We start from the raw sequence: 11,578 nt of genomic DNA on the forward strand, positions 1-11,578 counted from the left end.
ACCATTAAAAACCTCCCGAAAAATAAAAGTCCAGGCCCAGACGGCTATACCATAGAATTTTATCAAACATTCAAAGAAGACTTGGTTCCTATTCTACTCAAAGTCTTCCAAAAAATTGAAGAAGAAACAATACTACCGAACACATTTTATGAGGCCAACATAACCCTCATACCAAAACCAGGCAAGGATGGTACAAAAAAAGAAAACTACAGACCAATATCTCTAATGAATACAGATGCTAAAATACTAAACAAAATACTAGCAAATTGAATACAACAACATATTAAAAAATAATACATCATGATCAAGTGGGATTCATCCCAGAATCTCAAGGATGGTTCAACATACGTAAAACGGTTAACGTAATACACCGTATCAACAAAACAAAGAACAAAAACCACATGATCTTATCAATAGACAGAAAAGGCTTTCGATAAAATATAGCACAATTTTATGTTTAAGACTCTCAACAAAATGAGTATAGAAGGAAAATATCTCAACATGATAAAGGCCATATATGATAAACCATCAGCTAACATCATATTAAATGGCACAAAACTGAAGGCTTTCCCCCTTAAATCAGGAACAAGACAGGGTTTTCCACTCTCTCCACTCTTATTTAATGTGGTACTAGAGGTTCTAGCCAGAGCAATCAGACAAGACAAAGAAATAAAAGCATCCATATCGGAAAAGAAGAAGTAAAGGTATCACTTTATGCAGATGATATGATCCTATACATCGAAAACCCCAAAGAATCCACAAAAAGGCTACTAGAAACAATAAGCCAATACAGTAAGGTTGCAGGATACAAAATTAACATACAGAAGTCAATAGCCTTTCTATATGCCAACAATGAAACATTTGAGAATGAACTCAAAAGAATAATCCCCTTCGCGATTGAACAAAAAAAATAAAATACCTAAGAATAAACATAACAAAGAATGTAAAGGATTTATATAATGAAAACTATAAACCATTGTTAAGGGAAATCGAAAAAGATATAATGAGATGGAAGAATATTCCTTGTTCTTGGTTAGGAAGAATAAATATAATCAAGATGGCCATATTACCCAAAGCAATATACAAATTTAATGCAATTCCCACCAAAATTCCAATGACACTTTTTAAAGAAATAGAGCAAAAAATCATCAGATTTATATGGAACTATAAAAAACCTTGAATAGCCAAAGCAATCCTAAAGAAAAAGAATGAAGCTGGGGGCATTACAATACCTGACTTCAATATATATTATAGGGCCACGACAATCAAAACAGCATGGTATTGGCAGAAAAGGATACTCAGAACAAAATGGAACAGAATAGAAAACCCAGAAGTAAAACCACATATACATAGTCAAATAATTTTTGATAAAGGGGCCAACAACACACAATGGAGAAAAGAAAGCCTCTTCAACAAATGGTGCTGGGAAAACTGGAAAGCCACCTGCAAAAGAATGAAACTGGACTACAGTCTCTCCCCCTGTACAAAAATTAACTCAAAATGGATCAAAGATCTAAACATAAGACCAGAAACAATTAAGTACATAGAAGAAGACATAGGTACTAAACTCATGGACCTCGGTTTTAAAGAGCATTTTATGAATTTGACTCTAAAGGCAAGAGAAGTGAAGGCAAAAATTAATCAATGGGACTACGTCAGACTAAGAAGTTTTTGCTCAGCAAGAGAAACTGATAACAAAATAAACAGAAAGCCAACTAAATGGGAAATGATATTTTCAAACAACAGCTCAGATAAGGGCCTAATATCCAAAATATGCAAAGAACTCATAAAACTCAACAACAAACAAACAAACAATCCTATAAAAAAATGGGAAGAGGATATGAACAGACACTTCTCCCAGGAAAAAATACAAATGGCCAACAGATATATGAAAAGATGCTCATCTTCTTTTGTTATTAGAGAAATGCAAATCAAAACAGCAATGAGATACCACCTCACACCTGTTAGATTAGCTATTATTAACAAGACAGGTAATAGCAATTTTTGGAGAGGCTGTGGAGAAAAAGGAACCCTCATACACTGTTGGTGGGAATGTAAAGTAGTACAACCATTATGGAAGAAAGTATGGTGGTTCCTCAAAAAACTGAAAATAGGCCCTGGCTGGTTGGCTCAGCGGTAGAGCATCGGCCTGGCATGCGGGGGACCCGGGTTTGATTCCCGGCCACGGCACATAGGAGAAGTGCCCATTTGCTTCTCCACCCCCCCTCCTTCCTCTCTGTCTCTCTCTTCCCCTCCCGCACCCAAGGCTCCATTGGAGCAAAGATGGCCCGGGCGCTGGGGATGGCTCCTTGGCCTCTGCCCCAGGCGCTAGAGTGGCTCTGGTTGCGGCAGAGCGACGCCCCGGAGGGGCAGAGCATCGCTCCCTGGTGGGCAGAGCGTCGCCCCTGGTGGGCGTGCCGGGTGGATCCTGGTCGAGCGCATGTGGGAGTCTGTCTGACTCTCTCTCCCCGTTTCCAGCTTCAGAAAAATACAAAAAACAAAACAAAAAAACCCAAAAACTGAAAATATAACTACCTTATGACCCAGCAATCCCTCTACTGGGTATATACCCCCAAAACTCAGAAACATTGATACGTAAAGACACATGAAGCCCCATGTTCATTGCAGCATTGTTCACAGTGGCCAGGGCATGGAAACAACCAAAATCCCGTCAATAGATGACTGGATAAAGAAGATGTGGCACATATACACTATGGAATACTACTCAGCCATAAGAAATGATGACATCAGATCATTTACAGCAAAATGGTGGGATCTTGATAACATTATACGAAGTGAAATAAGTAAAACAAAAAAACCAGGAACTGCATAATTCCATACGTAGGTGGGACATAAAAGTGAGACTAAGAGACATTGATAAGAGTGTGGTGGTTACGGGAGGAGGGGGGAGAGGGAGAGGGAAAGGGAGGAGGGGTAGGGCACAAAGAAAACTAGATAGAAGTTGACAGAGGACAACCTGACTTTGGGTGATGGGTATGCAACATAATTGAACGACAAGATAACCTGGGCATGTTATCTCTGAATATATGTATCCTGAGTTATTGATGTCAACCCATTAAAAAATACAATTAGAAATGAAAAAAAATTTAAAAAAATTAGCCAAAACATTGTGAAGTTAATGGTTAAAGTCAGGGCTAGGTGTTCTGAGAATGGTGGGATGTTGGTGGCATCTTTTCTTTTTTAATTGAGAGAGACCTTTTGTGGTCAAACTAGGGAAGTAGGTAGTGTGTGTGTGTGTGTGTGTTTTCACACCCACATACATGTGTGCATACATGTGTTCACAGAAGTAGACTGAAAAGAAAAGCAGGCAGTCTGACTGGAGCTAAACGTGTCCCTGAAAATGATGAGCAGAAGATAGGTTAGCCAGGCAGAAATGGCACAGCGGGTCAGCACACTCAGTTGTGGGCGTTGGAGAGGTAAGTGCCTGTCCAAACAAATGGTTTAAACCAGGAGACGGAAAACCTGGAGCCAGAGCTACACAGGGTTCCTGGGTGGCAGGCAGATGCTGGGTCCCTCGAGGCGGGATGTAAAATTCTGTGTAGATGGCTGTCACTGAGCAACAGGGAAACCAAGCCACAAAGACAAGAGAAATGACACAGTAATCAGTACTGGGAATAAGGTACAAGGTGGGGACCAGCCTCTTTGAACCTCATTGCTAGCAACACAGGGAAAAAAAAGAAACTTTCTGATTTAATACTCAATCATCTATCTGTTGAACTAGAGCTTTTCCAATAACATCTCCCTAAGTTTATATTTTTCCTAAGCCTGATGGTTTGGTTAAGTGAATTTAATTATGCAGGCAAATAATAACCACAATTATTAGAATATGTGCAAATACACTTACCGTTTTCTGAGCAGGACCACACATGACATGCTTTACTTAACATCTTCTGACTAAATTCTTATAATAACTCTTGCCCTGGCTGGTTGGTTCAGCGGTAGAGCATCGGCCTGGCATGTGGGGGACCCGGGTTTGATTCCTGGCCACGGCACATAGGAGATGCGCCCATTTGCTTCTCCACCCCCCCTTCCTCTCTCTCTCTCCCTTCCCCTCCCGCAGCCAAGGCTCCATTGGAGCAAAGATGGCCCGGGCGCTGGAGATGGCTCCTTGGCCTCTGCCCCAGGCGCTAGAGTGGCTCTGGTCGCGGCAGAGCGACGCCCCGGAGGGGCAGAGCATCACCCCCTGGTGGGCAGAGTGTCGCCCCTGGTGGGCGTGCCGGGTGGATCCCGGTCGGGCACATGCGGGAGTCTATCTGACTGTCTCTCCTCATTTCCAGCTTCAGAAAAATACAAAACAAACAAACAAACAAAAAAAACCAATAACTCTTTGTGTATTTTACTATCGTGCCAGAGATAACATAGTAAATAAGAAAATTGCGATTTAAATATGAAAAAACAGGATGACGTCAGAGTAATGGCGGAGTAGGAAGCGATACCGATAAATCTCCCCCAAAACTCAACAAGATCTTCAACCAGAAACAGAAAAACCTATGCTTCACAATACACCCAAAGGTATGGTCGAGTAAAAAATTGGCTAAATATATAACCAAATCCTGAAGGAAATAGGGAGTAAGAAATGCTCCGACTTCCTCACTAACCTAAACAGGGCGGCTTTCTCTGGTAACTGTGAATATAGAAACTGAGGCGGGCAAAGGGGGTGAATACATCCAGGCCGCGCACAAAAGGCCGAACCAGGCTGTGGCACGGAGATCCTAGCGGAGGAAAAACTGTTCCTGTGGCAAGCCGGGCAATACAAGCTAACACTCGTGCCAAACCCAAAGAAAGAAAGACAAGCGGGGCAGCCATTTTACCCGTTCTCCTGGTTGGTGCGCAGTTAGTGGGCGAGAGATCTCTTCCTAAGCCCCGGAAGTGGGTGCCCGTGTTGCCCCACGGAGAGGCAAGGTCAGAGGCCTTTCTGTGGGCTGAAAGCAGAATCTCTGGGCAGCCCCAGCGCCCTGGGAAAGCCGCGCACGGGAGGGAGCGAGAACTAATTCCAATGGTGGAAATTTTCCGTGCTGGTGAGGGTTTCACTCAGGGAAACGCGGCCGGCCTCATATCCTGGTTTGCGCGCGCAGATAGGTAGTGAGCGATTCCTCCGAGTGCCTCGGCAGTGCGCGCCCGTGTTATCGCACAGAGGGGCAGAGTCAGGGGCCTTTGTGTGGGCAAAAGCGGAATCTCGGGCCGCCCCAGCGCCTTGCAAAAGCCGCGCACGGGGACGGAGCGAGAGCGAATTCCAGTGCTGCAAATGTCCATGCGGTTGGGGGTTTCACTCAGAGCATGAGACTACTGGCCGGATATCCTGGTCTGCGCGCGCAGATAGTGAATGAGAGTTTCCTCCAAGCACCCTGGAAGTGGGTGCCCGCCTGTGTTACCGGACAGAGTGGCAGAGCCAGAGGTCTTTGAGTGGGCGGAAAGCCCGCCTGATTATGCTAGCAGCTCTGACTGACTGAGCCTTACCCAGAGCCCTGTGCTGAGTGGGAATAGAGTGAGGAATTGCCAGCTCTTTGAACCTCTTACTATCCAGGCAGAGGCAGCAGCAACCCCATAGCTGGATTATCAGGCTACTAATTGAGGAAGGAAAGACTAGGAGAAAGGCTCCAGGAACACGGACTCTCTCACTGTCGGAGCCTATGAATGCTAATGAGCCTTGACTCCCAACGAGACTAAAGCACAATACATGACATTGCCATAGAGACTTATCAACTGCAAACCTCTACCTGAGCGTGCCAAAGGGGCAGAACCTGGGGTACAGAGTCACCGATCAGGAAGAGGGAGAGAAAAGAAAAAACAAGAAGATAACCTCTCAAAATCAAGAATAATCTGCAGACTTTATAACCTATCCCATTTTATTATATTTGTTCGTTTGTTTCTCTGATCTTCATTCTTGATACTTTTTTTCCTCCTCCAATTTGGCCGATTAACTCTCTGCCGGTCTTACTCTCTCCTCTCCTTGAACTACACTACCCATAAGTGTTACATCTCCCATTATCTTTTTTCTCTTCATTTCTCTCTATGAGGGTTGCACTCCAAAACCCCTAACTCTCTCTCTCTCCTTTCTTTATTCTTCTTTTACTGGTTGCCTCTTTTTTTCTCTCTCTCTCTTTCTTTTCTCCCTCTATATTAGTTTCTTCCTTTCTCCTTTACATCTCCTCTCATTCAAACATCAATAACAAACAAATTATCTTATCTGGGACTCAAACTTATGTTTGTGGCATTTTGGGGGTTTTTACTTCACCTTTTTAACTCACTAGCAGTGCTCCCATCCCTGGCTCTCCATTTTATCTAGTTCTTGTTCCACTAAATACAATAGTATTTTTTTAATTTGTCCCCCCATTTTTCTGTTCTCCTCTTATTCCTCTCATCATAACTCTTAGACAACCAACACCTAAAAGCAAATCATTTTATTCTTGACCCAAATTTTTTCCTTATTTGCTTTTTGTGGGTCCATACCGCCCCCTTTTTCTTTTTTTTTTTGCCTCTTTATTACTTTTCCCCAATTCAGGACCTCCATCACAGGCATTATTTGTTATAATTCACAGTTCACCACAAGATTTTCTCAAGAAAAAGGGGAGAGGAGAGGAAAAAAGGAGGGGGGGAATAATTTCCTTTTTTAAAAAATTATTATTTTATTTTTCTTTATATCATTATTAATTTTTTTTAAAAAAACAACTTTTTGATTTTTTATTTTTTTAACTTTTTATTCTTTATTAAATCTCATTAATACTATCAATGAAACCACCCTCAGATGCCATTAAGGAAGAGAAAATCGAATATCATGGATACAAAAGAAAGAGAGGTAACACAGCTAGATGAGGAAAAATCTATGGAGAAAAAATTTAATATATTGGAAACCTTGGAGATAAATGACAGAGAATTCAAGATAGAAATCCTAAAAATCCTCCGAGATATACAAGAAAACACAGAAAGGCAATTTAGGGAGCTCAGAAAACAACTCAATGAACACAAAGAATATATGTCCAAAGAAATTGAAACTATAAAAACAAATCAAACAGAGATGAAAAACTCAATTCACGAGCTGAAAAACGAAGTAACAAGCTTAGCTAATAGAACAGGTCAGATAGAAGAGAGGATTAGTGAAATAGAAGACAAGCAACTTGAGGCACAACAGAGAGAAGAAGAAAGAGACTCAAAAATTAAAAAAAATGAGATAGCCCTACAAGAATTATCTGACTCCATCAAAAAGAATAACATAAGAATAATAGGTATATCAGAGGGAGAAGAGAGAGAAAATGGAATGGAGAACATACTCAAACAAATAATAGATGAGAACTTCCCAAGCCTGTGGAAAGAACTAAAGCCTCAAATTCATGAAGCAAACAGAACTCCGAGTTTTCTTAACCCCAACAAACCTACTCCAAGGCACATCATAATGAAATTGACACAAACCAACAGCAAAGAAAAAATTCTCAAGGCAGCCAGGGAAAACAAGAATACAACATATAAAGGAAGGCCCATTAGATTATCATCAGATTTCTCAGCAGAAACTCTACAAGCTAGAAGAGAGTGGACCCCAATATTTAAAGTTCTGAAAGAGAGGAACTTTCAGCCATGAATACTATACCCATCAAAGCTATCCTTCAAATATGAAGGAGAAATAAAAACATTCACAGATACAGAAAAGATGAGGGAATTTATCATCAGAAAACCCCCACTCCAGGAATTACTAAAGGGGGTTCTCCAATCAGATACAAAGAACAAAAAAAAAAACAGAGCCACAAGTAAAAGCTCCAAGAAGAACACAATAAAACCAAATTTAAACTGTGACAACAACAAAAAGAAAGAGGGGGAGAAGATGGAGATTAACAGTAGCAAAGGATGATGGAGTGCAAAAGTACTCACAAAATAGTTTGCTACAATAAACAGGGTAGGGACCCTTTTCATTACTCAAAGGTAACCACCATTGAAAAACCACCACAGAAGCACATGAGATAAAAAAGATAGCAACAGAGGAAAGATGTATGGAATACAACCAAATAAAAACAAAAGATAGAAAAACAAAAGAGAAGGATCAAACAAGACACAAAACTAACAGAAAGCAAGATATAAAATGGCAATAGGGAACTCACAAGTATCAATAATTACACTAAATGTAAACGGATTAAACTCACCAATAAAAAGGCACAGAGTAGCAGAATGGATTAAAAAAGAAAATCCAACTATATGCTGCCTACAGGAAACTCATCTAAGTAACAAGGATAAAAACAAATTCAAAGTGAAAGGCTGGAAAACAATACTCCAAGCAAATAACATCCAAAAAAAAGCAGGTGTAGCAATACTCATATCGGATAATGCTGACTACAAGACAGGAAAAGTACTCAGAGATAAAAATGGCCATTTCATAATGTCTAAGGGGACACTGAATCAAGAAGACATAACAATTCTTAATATATATGCACCAAACCAAGGAGCACCAAAATATATAAGACAGCTACTTATTGACCTTAAAACAAAAACTGACAAAAATACAATCATACTTGGAGACCTCAATACACCGCTGATGGCTCTAGATCGGTCATCCAAACAGAGAATCAACAAAGACATAGTGGCCTTAAACAAAACACTAGAGCACCTGGATATGATAGACATCTACAGGACATTTCATCCCAAAGTGACTGAGTATACATTTTTCTCCAGTGTACATGGATCATTCTCAAGAATTGAGCATATGTTGGGCCACAAAAACAACATCAGCAAATTCAGAAAAATCGAAGTTGTACCAAGCATATTTTCTGATCATAAAGCCTTGAAACTAGAATTCAACTGCAAAAAAGAGGGGGAAAAACCCACAAAAATGTGGAAACTAAACAACATACTTTTAAAAAATGAATGGGTCAAAGAAGAAATAAGTGCAGAGATCAAAAGATTTATACAGACTAATGAAAATGACAATACGACATATCAGAATCTATGGGATGCAGCAAAAGCAGTGATAAGAGGGAAGTTCATATCACTTCAGGCATATATGAACAAACAAGAGAGAGCCCAAGTGAACCACTTAACTTCCCACCTTAAGGAACTAGAAAAAGAAGAACAAAGACAACCCAAAACCAGCCGAAGAAAGGAGATAATAAAAATCAGAGCAGAAATAAATGAAATAGAGAACAGAAAAACTATAGAAAAAATTAATAGAACAAGGAGCTGGTTCTTTGAAAAGATCAATAAAATTGACAAACCCTTGGCAAGACTTACCAAGGAAAAAAGAGAAAGAATTCATATAAACAAAATTCAAAATGAAAGAGGAGAAATCACCACGGACACCGTAGATATACAAAGAATTATTGTAGAATACTATGAAAAACTTTATGCCACTAAATTCAACAACCTAGAAGAAATGGATAAATTCCTAGAAAAATACAACCTTCCTAGACTGAGTCAAGAAGAAGCAAAAAGCCTAAACAGACCTATCAGTAGAGAAGAAATAGAAAAAACCATTAAAAACCTCCCCAAAAATAAAAGTCCAGGCCCAGACAGCTATACCAGAGAATTTTATCAAACATTCAAAGAAGACTTGGTTCCTATTCTACTCAAAGTCTTCCAAAAAATTGAAGAAGAAGCAATACTTCCAAACACATTTTATGAGGCCAACATAACCCTCATACCAAAACCAGGCAAGGATGGCACAAAAAAAGAAAACTACAGACCAATATCTCTAATGAATACAGATGCTAAAATACTAAACAAAATACTAGCAAATCGAATACAACAACATATTAAAAAAATAATACATCATGATCAAGTGGGATTCATCCCAGAATCTCAAGGATGGTTCAACATACGTAAAACGGTTAACGTAATACACCATATCAACAAAACAAAGAACAAAAACCACATGATCTTATCAATAGACGCAGAAAAGGCTTTCGATAAAATACAACACAATTTTATGTTTAAGACTCTCAACAAAATGGGTATAGAAGGAAAATATCTCAACATGATAAAGGCCATATATGATAAACCATCAGCTAACATCATGTTAAATGGCACTAAACTGAAGGCTTTCCCCCTTAAATCAGGAACAAGACAGGGTTGTCCACTCTCTCCACTCTTATTTAATGTGGTACTAGAGGTTCTCGCCACAGCAATCAGACAAGACAAAGAAATAAAAGGCATCCATATCGGAAAAGAAGAAGTAAAGGTATCACTTTTTGCAGATGATATGATCCTATACATCGAAAACCCCAAAGAATCCACAGAAAGACTACTAGAAACAATAAGCCAATACAGTAAGGTCGCAGGATACAAAATTAACATTCAGAAGTCAATAGCCTTTCTATATGCCAACAATGAAACAACTGAGAAGGAACTCAAAAGAATAATCCCCTTCACGATTGCAACAAAAAAAATAAAATACTTAGGAATAAACATAACAAAGAATGTAAAGGAGTTATATAATGAAAACTATAAACCATTGTTAAGGGAAATTGAAAAAGATATAATGAGATGGAAGAATATACCTTGTTTTTGGCTAGGAAGAATAAATATAATCAAGATGGCCATATTACCCAAAGCAATATACAAATTCAATGCAATTCCCATCAAACTTCCAATGACGTTTTTTAAAGAAATGGAGCAAAAAATCATCAGATTTATATGGAACTATAAAAATCCCCGAATAGCCAAAGCAATCCTAAAGAAAAAGAATGAAGCTGGGGGCATTACAATACCTGACTTCAAACTCTATTATAGGGCCACGACAATCAAAACAGCATGGTATTGGCAGAAAAATAGACACTCAGACCAATGGAACAGAATAGAAAGTCCAGAAATAAAAACACATATATATAGTCAAATAATTTTTGATAAAGGGGCCAAGAACACACAATGGAGAAAAGAAAGCCTCTTCAATAAATGGTGCTGGGAAACCTGGAAAGCCACATGCAAAAGAATGAAACTGGACTACAGTCTCTCCCCCTGTACAAAAATTAACTCAAAATGGATCAAAGATCTAAACATAAGACCTGAAACAATTAAGTACATAGAAGAAGACATAGGTACTCAACTCATGGACCTGGGTTTTAAAGAGCATTTTATGAATTTGACTCCAATGGCAAGAGAAGTGAAGGCAAAAATTAATGAATGGGACTACATCAGACTAAGAAGTTTTTGCTCAGCAAGAGAAACTGATAACAAAATAAACAGAAAGCCAACTAAATGGGAAATGATATTTTCAAACAACAGCTCAGATAAGGGCCTAATATCCAAAATATACAAAGAACTCATAAAACTCAACAACAAACAAACAAACAATCCTATAAAAAAATGGGAAGAGGATATGAACAGACACTTCTCCCAGGAAGAAATACAAATGGCCAACAGATATATGAAAAGATGCTCATCTTCTTTAGCTATTAGAGAAATGCAAATCAAAACAGCAATGAGATACCACCTCACACCTGTTCGATTAGCTATTATTAGCAAGACAGGTAATAGCAAATGTTGGAGAGGCTGTGGAGAAAAAGGAACCCTCATACACTGTTGGTGGGAATGTAAAGTAGTACAACCATTATGGAAGAAAGTATGGTGGTTCCTTAAAAAA

This window comes from Saccopteryx bilineata, chromosome 1 (genome assembly GCF_036850765.1).
Source record: "Saccopteryx bilineata isolate mSacBil1 chromosome 1, mSacBil1_pri_phased_curated, whole genome shotgun sequence".
NCBI lineage: Eukaryota > Metazoa > Chordata > Mammalia > Chiroptera > Emballonuridae > Saccopteryx > Saccopteryx bilineata.